Source organism: Oncorhynchus mykiss, chromosome 11, assembly GCF_057628025.1.
Source record: "Oncorhynchus mykiss isolate SJ-2025 chromosome 11, ASM5762802v1, whole genome shotgun sequence".
Classification (NCBI taxonomy): Eukaryota; Metazoa; Chordata; class Actinopteri; order Salmoniformes; family Salmonidae; genus Oncorhynchus; species Oncorhynchus mykiss.
In genome coordinates this window covers 61,956,242-61,969,326 of record NC_143032.1, presented here as the reverse complement: position 1 = coordinate 61,969,326, position 13,085 = coordinate 61,956,242, and the positions used below count along the sequence as shown (strand labels likewise).

General features: G+C 45.4%; 1 protein-coding gene across 10 annotated transcripts in view; it reads right to left on the bottom strand.

Annotated features, from left to right (window-relative positions):
- The window catches only part of wscd2 (WSC domain sialate O sulfotransferase 2), a 158,610-nt gene that overhangs the window by 136,804 nt on the left and 8,721 nt on the right, over positions 1 to 13,085 (bottom strand). For 2 of the 10 annotated variants that reach the window (XM_090190804.1, XM_090190807.1), the window contains exon 1: positions 3,308 to 3,689. The exons of 7 other annotated variants lie outside the window; for them this stretch is intronic. The gene's annotated coding sequence lies outside the window, so the exon portion shown is untranslated. Of the gene's footprint in view, positions 1 to 3,307; positions 4,273 to 13,085 lie in introns of those variants that run through there. One more of the 10 variants, XM_021621666.3, reaches the window with a different exon arrangement.

Sequence of the window (13,085 nt, the reverse complement as noted above, 5' to 3'; positions counted from 1 at the left end):
TAACACTAGCTGTAGTAGGGTACAGTGTCTAACACTAGCTGTAGTAGGGTACAGTGTCTAACACTAGCTGTAGTAGGGTACAGTGTCTAACACTAGCTGTAGTAGGGTACAGTGTCTAACACTAGCTGTAGCAGGGTACAGTCTAACACTAGCTGTAGTAGGGTACAGTGTCTAACACTATCTGTAGTAGGGTACAGTATCTAACACTAGCTGTAGTAAGGTACAGTCTAACACTAGCTGTAGTAGGGTACAGTGTCTAACACTAGCTGTAGTAGGGTACAGTGTCTAACACTAGCTGTAGTAGGGTACAGTCTAACACTAGCTGTAGTAGGGTACAGTCTAACACTAGCTGTAGTAGGGTACAGTGTCTAACACTAGCTGGAGTAGGGTACAGTCTAACACTAGCTGTAGTAGGGTACAGTGTCTAACACTAGCTGTAGTAGGCTACAGTCTAACACTAGCTGTAGTAGGGTACAGTGTATAACACTAGCTGAGGTAGGGTACAGTCTAACACTAGCTGTAGTAGGGTACAGTCTAACACTAGCTGTTGTAGGGTACAGTCTAACACTAGCTGTAGTAGGGTACAGTCTAACACTAGCTGTAGTACGGTACAGTCTAACACTAGCTGTAGTAGGGTACAGTGTCTAACACTAGCTGTAGTAGGGTACAGTGTCTAAAACTAGCTGTAGTAAGGTACAGTCTAACACTAGCTGTAGTAGGGTACAGTGTCTAACACTAGCTGTAGTAGGGTACAGTGTCTAACACTAGCTGTAGTAGGGTACAGTGTCTAACACTAGCTGTAGTAGCGTACAGTCTAACACTAGCTGTAGTAGGGTACAGTGTCTAACACTAGCTGTAGTAGGGTTACAGTGTCTAACACTAGCTGTAGAAGGGTACAGTTTCTAACACTAACTGCAGTAGGGTACAGTCTAACACTAACTGTAGTAGGGTACAGTGTCTAACACTAACTGTAGTAGGGTACAGTGTCTAACACTAGCTGTAGTAGGGTACAGTGTCTAACGCTAGCTGTAGTAGGGTACAGTCTAACACTAGCTGTAGTAGTGTACAGTGTCTAACACTAGCTGTAGTAGGGTACAGTCTAACACTAGCTGTAGTAGGGTACAGTCTAACACTAACTGTAGTAGGGTACAGTGTCTAACACTAACTGTAGTAGGGTACAGTGTCTAACACTAGCTGTAGTAGGGTACATTGTCTAACTTTAGCTGTAGTAGGGTACAGTGTCTAATACTAGCTGTAGTAGGGTACAGTGTCTAACGCTAGCTGCAGTAGGGTACAGTCTAACACTAGCTGTAGTAGGGTACAGTGTATAACAATAGCTGTAGTAGGGTACAGTCTAACACTAGCTGTAGTAGGGTACAGTGTCTAACACTAGCTGTAGTAGGGTACAGTGTCTAACACTAGATGTAGTAGGGTACAGTCTAACACTAGCTGTAGTAGGGTACAGTGTATAACACTAGCTGTAGTAGGGTACAGTCTAACACTAGCTGTAGTAGGGTACAGTGTATAACACTAGCTGTAGTAGGGTACAGTCTAACACTAGCTGTAGTAGGGTACAGTGTCTAACACTAGCTGTAGTAGGGTACAGTGTCTAACACTAGCTGTAGCAGGGTACAGTCTAACACTAGCTGTTGTACGGTACAGTGTCTAATACTAGCTGTAGTAGGGTACAGTCTAACACTAGCTGTAGTAGGGTACAGTGTCTAACACTAGCTGTAGTAGGGTACAGTCTAACACTAGCTGTAGTAGGGTACAGTCTAACACTAGCTGTAGTAGGGTACAGCGTCTAACACTAGTTGTAGTAGGGTACAGTGTCTAACACTAGCTGTAGTAGGGCACAGTGTCTAACACTAGCTGTAGTAGGGTACAGTCTAACACTAGTTGTAGTAGGGTACAGTGTCTAACACTAGCTGTAGTAGGGCACAGTGTCTAACACTAGCTGTATTTGTGTCTCACAAACTACCCAGAGGCAGTGCTGAATTTACCACAAGACAGTGAACAGCAGCCAGACAATAGATATATTGAACACCAGTCATAGTTTGAATTCCTACAACTCTTCAGATGAGCCATAATTGTCAACATCTGTCTATGGGAGAGAGATACAGTATATAGCCTATAGAGATTGGGTGGAAGATACAGTGCTGTTCTGACTGTGAAAGTATTCAACACCTCTCTTGGTGAGGTTTGCAAATAAATGTTATTTACTGCTACCAAGGGAAGGAGGGAAACAAAAATAGACATGTTAGACGGGTGGAAAATGACGGATGTGCATTACGCAAAATCACATTTCGAACATTTGTAAACAAGTGAATTCTTACACAGTTGCACGCATTGAAGTGGCAGATCCCAATAATTCCCCTGTATTTGGCACAAAAGGATGGGGTTTTAGGTCAGCCATATAAAGCTTAGAAATTAAGCTTATGGATGGCAGGGAAAAGGCTCATTGTAATCCTTAAAATACTCAATGGACCATTAAGCTCATTGGTGTCCTTTTTACAGTGAAAGAGAAGAGGTAAATAAAAGACCCCCCAAATAATGTAATTCTATACTGTAGCAACTGGGCCTGTACAGTAGCCTTAGCTGAGTGTGGTGTAATGTAGTCACTACATTGGTGATGATAACCATTTTCTGAACATATGGTGCCATGGAAACTACAGAGTACAAAGAAATGGGCAGAAAGGGATAATAGCTTTCCTTTGATTATGGAAAGTGCCCAAGAGCAGTGAGGTGCAATTAAGCAAATCAAAATTGGACTGTACAGGTTCCACCTAGCATTTCCACAAAAGCTGAATCAGCTTTCTTTTTGTTCCACAGGACAATAAGCTGTGTGAAACATAATCTATCCATGAAGCTTTCCGCTTTAGAGAGAGAGGGAGGGAAGGAAGAAAGGAGTGAGAGAGAGAGAAATAGGGAGCGTGTGTGAGTGAGAAAGGGACAGAGAGAATGAATAAAACAGTGCAGCAGCCCCTTCACCTTTACAGGTTGAGAGGAACCAAAACCAGAGAAGGAGCCATTGATGGGCCCAACAGAGGAGGTTCTGTCATCCTGTCCTCCTTACCCATGTGTCACCCATACCTCAGATTCCTCAACTCCTCTGAACCTCTGGCCCCCCACGCAGTCTCTCCACCCAGCCCACCCAGCACTCTGTCCGGTAGCCATAGACAGACATTTGAAAAACAATTGAGTGAATTGGCCCTCTCTGATGGCTCCCTAAAATAAGTAATTATGTGCAATACTGCTGAATGGGGAAGCTCTGTCAATGGGAGATCAAAAGATGTCTTCCACTCACCAGCCTGAACAAAGCGATCATTCAGGGCCCACAGAATATCTGTATTTCTCCTCTGGCTGGAAATGCTGCTCCTTGGTTCCAGCGTTCCCACTCGCAGGATCCCGTGGCTTTAATTACGAAATAAATCTCATAGCTACGGCGCTGGTCCAATGAATGTTTTTATTTTCTAACCCAACGGCATGAAATTATTACATTGTCTTAACCTGTATATTTTCAACCTAGCCAGAGAGGGGGAGGCAACTCCCACTCTCTCCCAGCTCCTACATTACACCATATCTCACATCAGTCTTCCTGCCCTTTGACTCAGATCTGAATCTATTCCAGGAAAAGATTAGCATCTCAGCAAAGCGTGCACGCCTGAAACAGGACACCGCAGACTGGCTCCTTTTCACCAGCAAGGCAGGCAGACACAGAGAGCGAGAGAGAGAGGGAGAGAGAGAGAGAGAGACATGTTGTTGTGGAATAAATACTAAATTACCATTACTTCCTTGATAGCAGATTCACTTCGTGTGAGAGGCTCATTACTCAACATGTTCCATACTATCTGATACAGCTTTGTACATACTGTACCCAAAACCATACTATCTGATACAGCTTTGTACATACTGTACCCAAAACCATACTATCTAATACAGCTTTGTACATACTGTACCCAAAACCATACTATCTGATACAGCTTTGTACATACCGTGCCCAAAACCATACTATCTAATACAGCTTTGTACATACTGTACCCAAAACCATACTATCTAATACAGCATTGTACATACTGTACCCAAAACCATACTATCTAATACATCTTTGTACACACTGTACCCAAAACCAAATCACTTGTGGCCTGATCATAGATTCCAAACAGACTGAGAACAGAACCTGTAACTAATGCTGTAAATTTTGTTACTAATCCAACATCCTGGCCAGTCATTACTCCACACCACCATTCACACCAGCCTTACCTTCACTCTACTTAGCAAGCTAATCAGACGGCAACAAACACATTGATCCAATCAGAGCCTGCTGCTATTGACTGAGTGGGAGAAAGAGAGAGAGAGATGTTGGTGTATTTACAAGCAAACCAATGTGACGATGCTCAATGCATGTCAAGTAATGGTAAGTTGAAAGAGCTTGTGCTGTACAGTACCTGTGGTTTTACCTGTACCTGTGGTTTTACCTGTACCTGTGGTTTTACCTGTATGTATGATTTTACCTGTACCTGCGGTTTTATTATCTCTTCATTTGGCTATATTGTCTCTTCTGGCATGTTCTTTTGAATGCAGATTTCAGATTTTAGAAATGACGGAGTGCACCTTTGGATGAAATTCAAATGTGAAAACCTGAATGACAAACTGAAACCTGACTTCACCAGCAGCCAAGGATACCCTAAAGCCCAGATTCAGATAAAGAGCCAAGCAGCCAGCTCGCGTATGGGCTCACCTGACCTCTGACTCCTGTTTATCTAAATATAGTAGCTGTTTATTTCTGGACAGAATTAGTCACCAAACCCCCATCCTGTCCTGTCCATTGGCACACACACACACACACACACACACACACACACACACACACACACCGTAGATAATGTCAAGAAGGTGGCATGAGCAGGTTTCAGATGGACGGTAGTTGAATCTGAATTGTGTAAAACGTTAACCTGCTTGATTTTCACATGTGATCACATGTGGAGTTAATGTGATAGCATGTGACAACATGTAAAGCAACATGCTGCAGTAGTTTATGTGTCGGAGGGCTAGGGTCAGTCTGTTATATCTGGAGCATTTCTCCTGTCTTATCCGATGTCCTGTGTGAATTTATGTATGCTCTCTCTAATTCTCTCTCTCTTTTTCTCTCTTTCTCTCTTTCTTTCTCTCTCTCTCTCTCTCGGAGGATCTGAGCCGTAGGACCATGCCTCAGGACTACCTGGCCTGATGACTCCTTGCTGTCCCCAGTCCACCTGGCCGTGCTGCTGCTACAGTTTCAACTGTTCTGCCTGCGGCTATGGAACCCTGACCTGTTCACCGGACGTGCTACCTGTCCCAGACCTGCTGTTTTCTCTAGAGACAACAGGAGCGGTAGAGATACTCTGAATGATCGGCTATGAAAAGCCAACTGACATTTACTCCTGAGGTGCTGACCTGTTGCACCTTCGACAACCACTGTGATTATTATTATTTGACCCTGCTGGTCATTTATGAACATTTGAACATCTTGTCCATGTTCTGTTATAATCTCCACCCGGCACAGCCAGAAGATGACTGGCCACCCCTCATAGCCTGGTTCCTCTCTAGGTTTCTTTCTATGTTCTGGCCTTTCTAAGGAGTTTTTCCTAGCCACCGTGCTTCTACACCTGCATTGCTTGCTGTTTGGGGTTTTTGGCTGGATTTCTGTACGGCACTTTGTGACATAAGCTGATGTAAGAAGGGCTTTATAAATAAATGTGATTGATTGATTGATAACATGAAACTAAACATGTGAAGTGTTCCATGTTTCACATGGTTTCCACCATCCCCCGTCCCTCACCCCCGTCCACCATCCCCCGTCCCTCACCACCGTCCACCATCCCCCGTCCACCATCCCCGTCCACCATCCACCGTCCCTCACTCCCGTCCCTCACCCCCGTCCACCATCCACCGTCCCTCACCCCCGTCCACCATCCACCATCCACCATCCACCGTCCCTCACCCCTGTCCCTCACCCCCGTCCCTCACCCCCGTCCACCATCCACCGTCCCTGACCCCCGTCCCTCACCCCCGTCCACCATCCACCGTCCCTCACCCCCGTCTCTCACCCCCGTCCACCATCCCCCGTCCCTCACCCCTGTCTCTCACCCCCGTCCACCATCCCCCGTCCCTCACCCCCGTCTCTCACCCCCGTCCACCATCCCCCGTCCCTCACCCCTGTCTCTCACCCCCGTCCACCATCCCCCGTCCACTATCCCCCGTCCACCGTCCACCATCCCCCGTCCACCATCCCCCGTCCCTCACCCCCGTCCACCATCCCCCGTCCACCATCCCCGTCCCTCACCCCCGTCCACCATCCCCCGTCCACCATCCCCCATCCACCATCCCCGTCCACCATCCCCCGTCCACCATCCACCATCCCTCACCCCCGTCCCTCACCCCCGTCTACCATCCACCGTCCCTCACCCCCGTCCACCATCCCCCATCCACCATCCACCGTCCCTCACCCCCATCCACCATCCCCCGTCCCTCACCCCCGTCCACCATCCCCGTCCCTCACCCCCGTCCACCATCCCCCGTCCCTCACCCCCGTCCACCATCCCCCGTCCACCATCCCCCGTCCCTCACCCCCGTCCACCATCCCCCGTCCACCGTCCACCATCCCCCGTCCACCATCCCCCGTCCCTCACCCCCGTCCACCATCCCCCGTCCCTCACCCCCCGTCCACCATCCCCCGTCCCTCACCCCCATCCCTCACCCCCGTCCACCATCCCCCGTCCACCATCCCCCGTCCACCGTCCACCATCCCCCGTCCACCATCCCCCGTCCCTCACCCCCGTCCACCATCCCCCGTCCCTCACCCCCATCCCTCACCCCCGTCCACCATCCCCCGTCCACCATCCCCCGTCCACCGTCCACCATCCCCCGTCCACCATCCCTGGTCCCTCACCCCCGTCCACCATCCCCCGTCCCTCACCCCCATCCCTCACCCCCGTCCACATCCCCCGTCCCTCACCCCCATCCACCATCCCCCGTCCCTCACCCCCATCCCTCACCCCCGTCCACCATCCCCCGTCCCTCAACACCGTCCACCATCCCCCGTCCCTTACCCCCATCCACCATCCCCCGTCCCTCACCCCCATCCACCATCCCTCGTCTCTCACCCCCATCCCTCACCCCCGTCCACCATCCGGCAAAGCCGTCTCCTCCTTTTAGCATCAACACCTCAGCTACAGGGAGCATAATGAGATTCCACATGAACAAAACAGCCTCTCTGAGCTCCCGCACCAGCATGATGATGGAATGATAATTCTTTACCTTTGCCTTATCAAGAGTAGGATGTCTAATGACCTTAACCTTTAGGTGCTTCCTACTGAACATTAACGTCTATGTCTATTAACGTCTATTAATGTCTAATATCTCCCCTTTCAACATTCAATATGCAATACTCCTCCTCTTGGCTGTGTGACAATGTCTCAAGGCCAATTCAGATAGGATGACGCATGATTAGGGGGGAACAGAAAGTTGTCTGTCTGCCAGTCTGACTCTAGACCAGGATGTGCTTATACCGTGAGGGGCTCAAGGAACAAACAGTTTCTTGTTTTAACAGCCTGGGAGTCTAATGAAACTAAAAGGCACATTCAAATTGGCACATTTCACTATGCAGCAGAACATGGCTGCATATTATACTGTACTGTACATAAGACGTCGACCGATTATGATTTTTCAACGCCGATACCAATTATTGGAGGACCAAAAAAATCTGATACCGATTAATTGGACGATTTATATATATATATATATATATATATATATATATTTGTAACAATGACAGTTACAACAATCCTGAATGAACAATGAACATTTATTTTAACTCAGAACATGAGAACATATGAAAGCTGGTGGTTTCTTTTAAAATGAGTCTTCAATATTCCCAGGTAAGAAGTTTTAGGTTGTAGTTATTATAGGACTATTACTCTCTATACCATTTGTATTTCATATACCTTTGACTATTGGATGTTCTAATACTAAAGTTCTAAGGTACTTTAGTATTGCCAGCCTAATCTCTGGAGTTGATAGGCTTGAAGTCATAAACAGCTGCTGGCAAACGCAGTAAAGTGCTGTTTGAATGAATGCTTACGGGCCTGCTGCTGCCTACCACCGCTCAGCCAGACTGCACTATCAAATCATAGACTTAATTATAATATAATAACACACAGAAATACGAGCCTTAGATCATTAATATGGTCAAATCCATATTATTTCGAAAACAAAACGTTTATTCTTTCAGTGAAATACGGAACCGTTCTGTATTTTATCTAACGGGTGGCATCCGTAAGTGTAAATATTGCTGTTACATTGTACAACCTTCAATGTCATGTCATAATTACGTAAAATTCGGTCAAATTAGTTCGCAACGAGCCAGGAGGCCCAAACTGCTGCATATACCCTGACTCTGCGTGCAATGAACGCAAGAGAAGTGACACAATTTCCCTAGTTTAATATTGCCCGCTAACCTGAATTTCTTTTAACTAAATATGCAGGTTTAAAAATACATAGTTCTGTGTATTGATTTTAAGAAAGGTATCGATGTTTATGGTTAGGTATATTCGTGCAACGATTGTACTTTTTCGCAAATGCGCTTTTGTTAAATCATCCCCCATTTGGCGAAATTGGCTGTCTTTGTTAGGAAACACAGTTCGCAACGAGCCAGGCGGCCCAAACTGCTGCATATACCCTGACTCTGTCGCACAGAACGCAAGAGAAGTGGCACAATTTCCCTAGTTAAAATACATTCATGTTAGCAGGCAATATTAACTAAATATGCAGGTTTAAAAATATATACTTGTGTATTGATTTTAAGAAATCAATGATTTTAAGAAATCAATACATACCTTGGCTCCTTGCTGCACTTGCATAACAGGTAGTCAGCCTGCCACGCAGTCTCCTCGTGGAGTGCATTGTAATCGGCCGTGATCGGTGTCCAAAAATGCCGATTACTGATTGTTATGAAAACTTGAAATCGTCCCTAATTAATCGGCCATTCCGATTAATCGGTCGACCTCTACTATACATGTATCATTAGCAAGAGCAGAGATTTACTGAGCTACATTTCAGATTTCCAAATAGTCTTTCATTGTAGACTGCTTTTAAGGCATCATTTTCTATTCAGAAAGCATTTCTAGGTGCAGAAAGCTCAATGTCCTCACAATGTCCATGGACTCTACACTCTGTTTCTAGTTCTCCTCAGGAAAACCTGAACAGCCTGGTGACTATTTTGAGCCATGGAGATTGAGCAGACTCCAGAGGCCTTGTCCTGAACCTTAGCACACCAAGAGAGGGTATGATGAGGATGGGAAGAGAAGCGTGTGAACCTGCTTCTCACCCTGATGAACACTGCTTTACCACTGCAGTGGATCGCCTCCGAAAGCCCAGGGCACTTCGTCTTTTCATCAGAGCTCTGCAACAGTGAGCAGTCATGTCAGGCAGTGGCCAGGACCCACAGGGCTGGATGTACTTGTTTTGGGGAAGAGAGAGGGTGATGGGGTGGTGTGGGGTAAGGTTGGGGTTGAGAGTTCCGTGAGCATGCCTCCTCTTGCGGAACGGCCAATGAACCATGGGCCTACTCATCACGCCAATCTGCCTGAAAAGGCTGAGTAGCACCGGCAGCCAGATATCATCACAGCCACATTAATTAAAGAGGGGCCATCGTTAGAGGGAGTCCCAGTTGCTCACTGCTGTTTCTATTTCTGGAAGACTGATGTTGTTGTTATTGTTGATGCTCTTTTTGCCTCTTCACTCAGACAGGAAGGAAGAAGCTAATGAAGGTGTGTAGCCCTAAAGTGTTGATGGATAATGAAGAGGAGCATGGTGAAATCTACTGTAACCTCAATCTCCTATCCAACAGTGGAGGTTAAGAATTTTTTAAAAGTGCATTCCTGTTGCACATCACTAATTAGTGATTCCAGATTCTTAGTAAACTGATTAAACAAAAGGAAAAGGTGCAACTCTGTTAAGAATCAGTATCATTGCTTTTTAGGTCTCAGAATGCACTGCCTTTTGTGTCCATGCAATCAGAATATCACATGACATGAGACTGAGGAAAAGGAAATCAAGGAACTGCAGCTTTTGTATTTTATGGGGAGGTATACATGTGTTGTGTGTCCAGTGGAGAGTGATGTGATATGAGTGTGTGCTGCTGCCGCAGAAGGGAGAATACGTGCAGCTGGGCTGCAGACAGTATGACAGCTGCCGAGACGTGCTCTGGGCTCACAGGACTGAGGAAGCCTCTGTACTGCAGCCTCTCACTCACAGGATGAATAAAATATGAAGTGCACAAAGCACTCAAGTCCCAGCTGAAATGGAGAGAGGGAGAGATTCTCTCTCATTCTCTCTCTCCTTCTCAGGGGAAGTGGCCATGCAGAGTTGTAGTAGAGACTTGGAGGAAAATATATTAAAACTGATGAAGAGGAAGAGAGAAAAGAGGGGGGTAGAGGAAGGCAAGGAGGAAATTGTATGAGCCATGAAGGTTGCTAAGGGAAAATAGTAGTAATACATCCTAATTTAAACATTGCTTTAAATATGGGTACGATGAGAGGAGAGTAGTGTATTCAGGGGCAAGCACTTTGCCCCTGAATACACACCATGCATGCCAACACACATATTTTATACACAGCTTCCTCCGTCTGGGTTGAGGGCTGTATTCAACAGAATAATAGTATAACACCCACTTAGGATTTGAAGCATCATTCATCTACAGAAGTCACACAGCCTTTTCCCAGCCTAGGTACAATCATACCAGCAACACTTGAGGTTATGTTCTCCATGAATAAGTCATAGCTACATACTGTAGTAGCAGCAATATAGCATTCCCAACCCTGGCCTCAATCTAACCTTTCAGCAAGACCTTGTTTACGTCCATGTGGCTGCATGGGGAAATGTTTCCACCGGGGAGTCAGTGAGGGACTGAGTGAGCTGAGTCCTCCTCAGGCACATCTATAAGAGACCTGGTACTGACACATGCTGTCAACACAGAGTAGACACAGGATATAATGGGAGCTGACATGGCATGGGCCCTGCCACGTGGATGACCAGGCACTGTGTAATAATGTGACACCACACATCTCACCAGACCTATGTGACTTCACTGACAGATGGAGAATGAATGAGCGTGCTTACTGCTTATCACCAGACTAGAAACAATGCCAGGCTAATACTTAAAAGGTCCAATGCAGATGTTTTTATCTCAATATCAAATCATTTCTGGGTAACAATTAAGTACCTTACTGTGATTGTTTTAAACATTAAAAAAAAAAAAAAAAGCTTCTTAGCAAAGAGCAATTTATCAAGCAAGAATTTTGCTAAGACTGTCTGAGAGTGGTCCTAGTGGCCGGAGAAAACCTAAAACTAGCTGCTACTGGCAGAGAGGTTTGGCTCTCTTTCTTATTGGTCTATTAACTAATTTACCATCTGGTGATGTCACCAGGCAGGCTAAAACTCCATCCCACCAAAACAGACTGACATTTCAGGCAGCCCTTTCAAACAGCTCTTACACTAAAACGACATTATCATCATTTCACAGTATTATTCCAATCTCCTAGTGTAGAACTATATATTAAAGACAGGAAATCATGTTTTTGACTGTACTGGGTCTTTAAGACATCCTATTTGATGCTTGTAGGGCAGGAGCCAACTCTTTGAATTAAAACATTGTAGAACGGTAACAATTGCAGGTCTTATAGTAAAAAGACAGAGCTTGGCTACTGCATTACATTACATTACAAAATCCTAGTCATGAAGAGCAGAAAACATATTGTAAGAACAGTTAAGGTTCATCCTTCATGTAATTGTTCCCAACGGTGCATAACCAACTGTGGGCCCCTCATTAGTACTCGTTTAACCACTTATTCCATGATAATAGTTTTTTTCCTTGTGTTATTACTTTTCTACTATTTTTTTTTTCTCTCTCTACACTGTTGGGAAGGGATCGTAAGTAAGCATTTCATTGTTAGTCACCTGTTGGTTACGAAATGTGGAAAATAAAATTGGATTTGATTTGAATTACACAGCAGTAACAGGCCTGTTGTATGTAGTGACTTCTAGCAGGAACAGTGGGATGCACCCTGTGATTTTGCGAGGAACTTCACTTCACAGCATTCTGACAAATCTGCATGGCAGGTGTGACAGCCCAATTAGGGTCCACCAAGAAGAGGGGAGAGGAGAGGAGACCTGATAGGCTGCTGCCTCTCCCTGTAGACAGACAGACAGACCCACAGGGGATCTCTCCTCTCATATCCTTTATCAGACCAACAACTGGTGCTGCATTGGAGGGAGGAAGGAGCATTAAGATGAAATATCTCTTCCCTTTCCTCTTTTAAGTGAAGCCTGTCTGATTCTTCACAGAGCTTTCTGAATATGGGTTTGGATCCCGTGTGTCAGTCCATTTCCTATTTCCTACTGTCCCATGCAGTGCAGATTCACCATACATAACTAGGCCTTAAATTGGTAAACTAGATTATTGTGCAAGAAGATTGTTGTGAAGATTAGGTATGTGTAACTACAGACCATACTATAGTTGCATTCTTCTACCAGCAAGGTAAAGATCTGGGTAATATGTGCAACTTGTTAACCAAACAGAGCCTGAATTCATCAGTCAGAAACTGTAGCTCAAAACAAAAAGATAAATTATGAAATAAATGCTGTGTTTATCTTTCTTCACACATGTTCCAACGCTCATCAGCCTAAGGAGGCATTAATTACTTTAATATGGGAATTAATTTGCAGAATGGAATATAATAGCGTGGAAATCTCCAGGCTTTGGAAGTTGTGTGTTAAATATCAATGGGGCTTTAGTTTAAGGCTCAGGATTAACCCAAGATAAATGGCTCTCTGAGTTACACACTGGCGCCAGTAACTACATCTCTCTGCTTTAAGACGTGCTGAAAGTGGAACCAGAGAACTAAAAGGCTGTGTTTTAGGAGGATGGGTGTTGGCAGGTAGTGCCCTCTTGGTAAACCAGGAAGAGAAAACATGATCCAGTAGTTTGATGCATACAAAGGGTTGTTTGTGTATCAGCAACCAAGTTCAAGAATGAACAAGAGGGT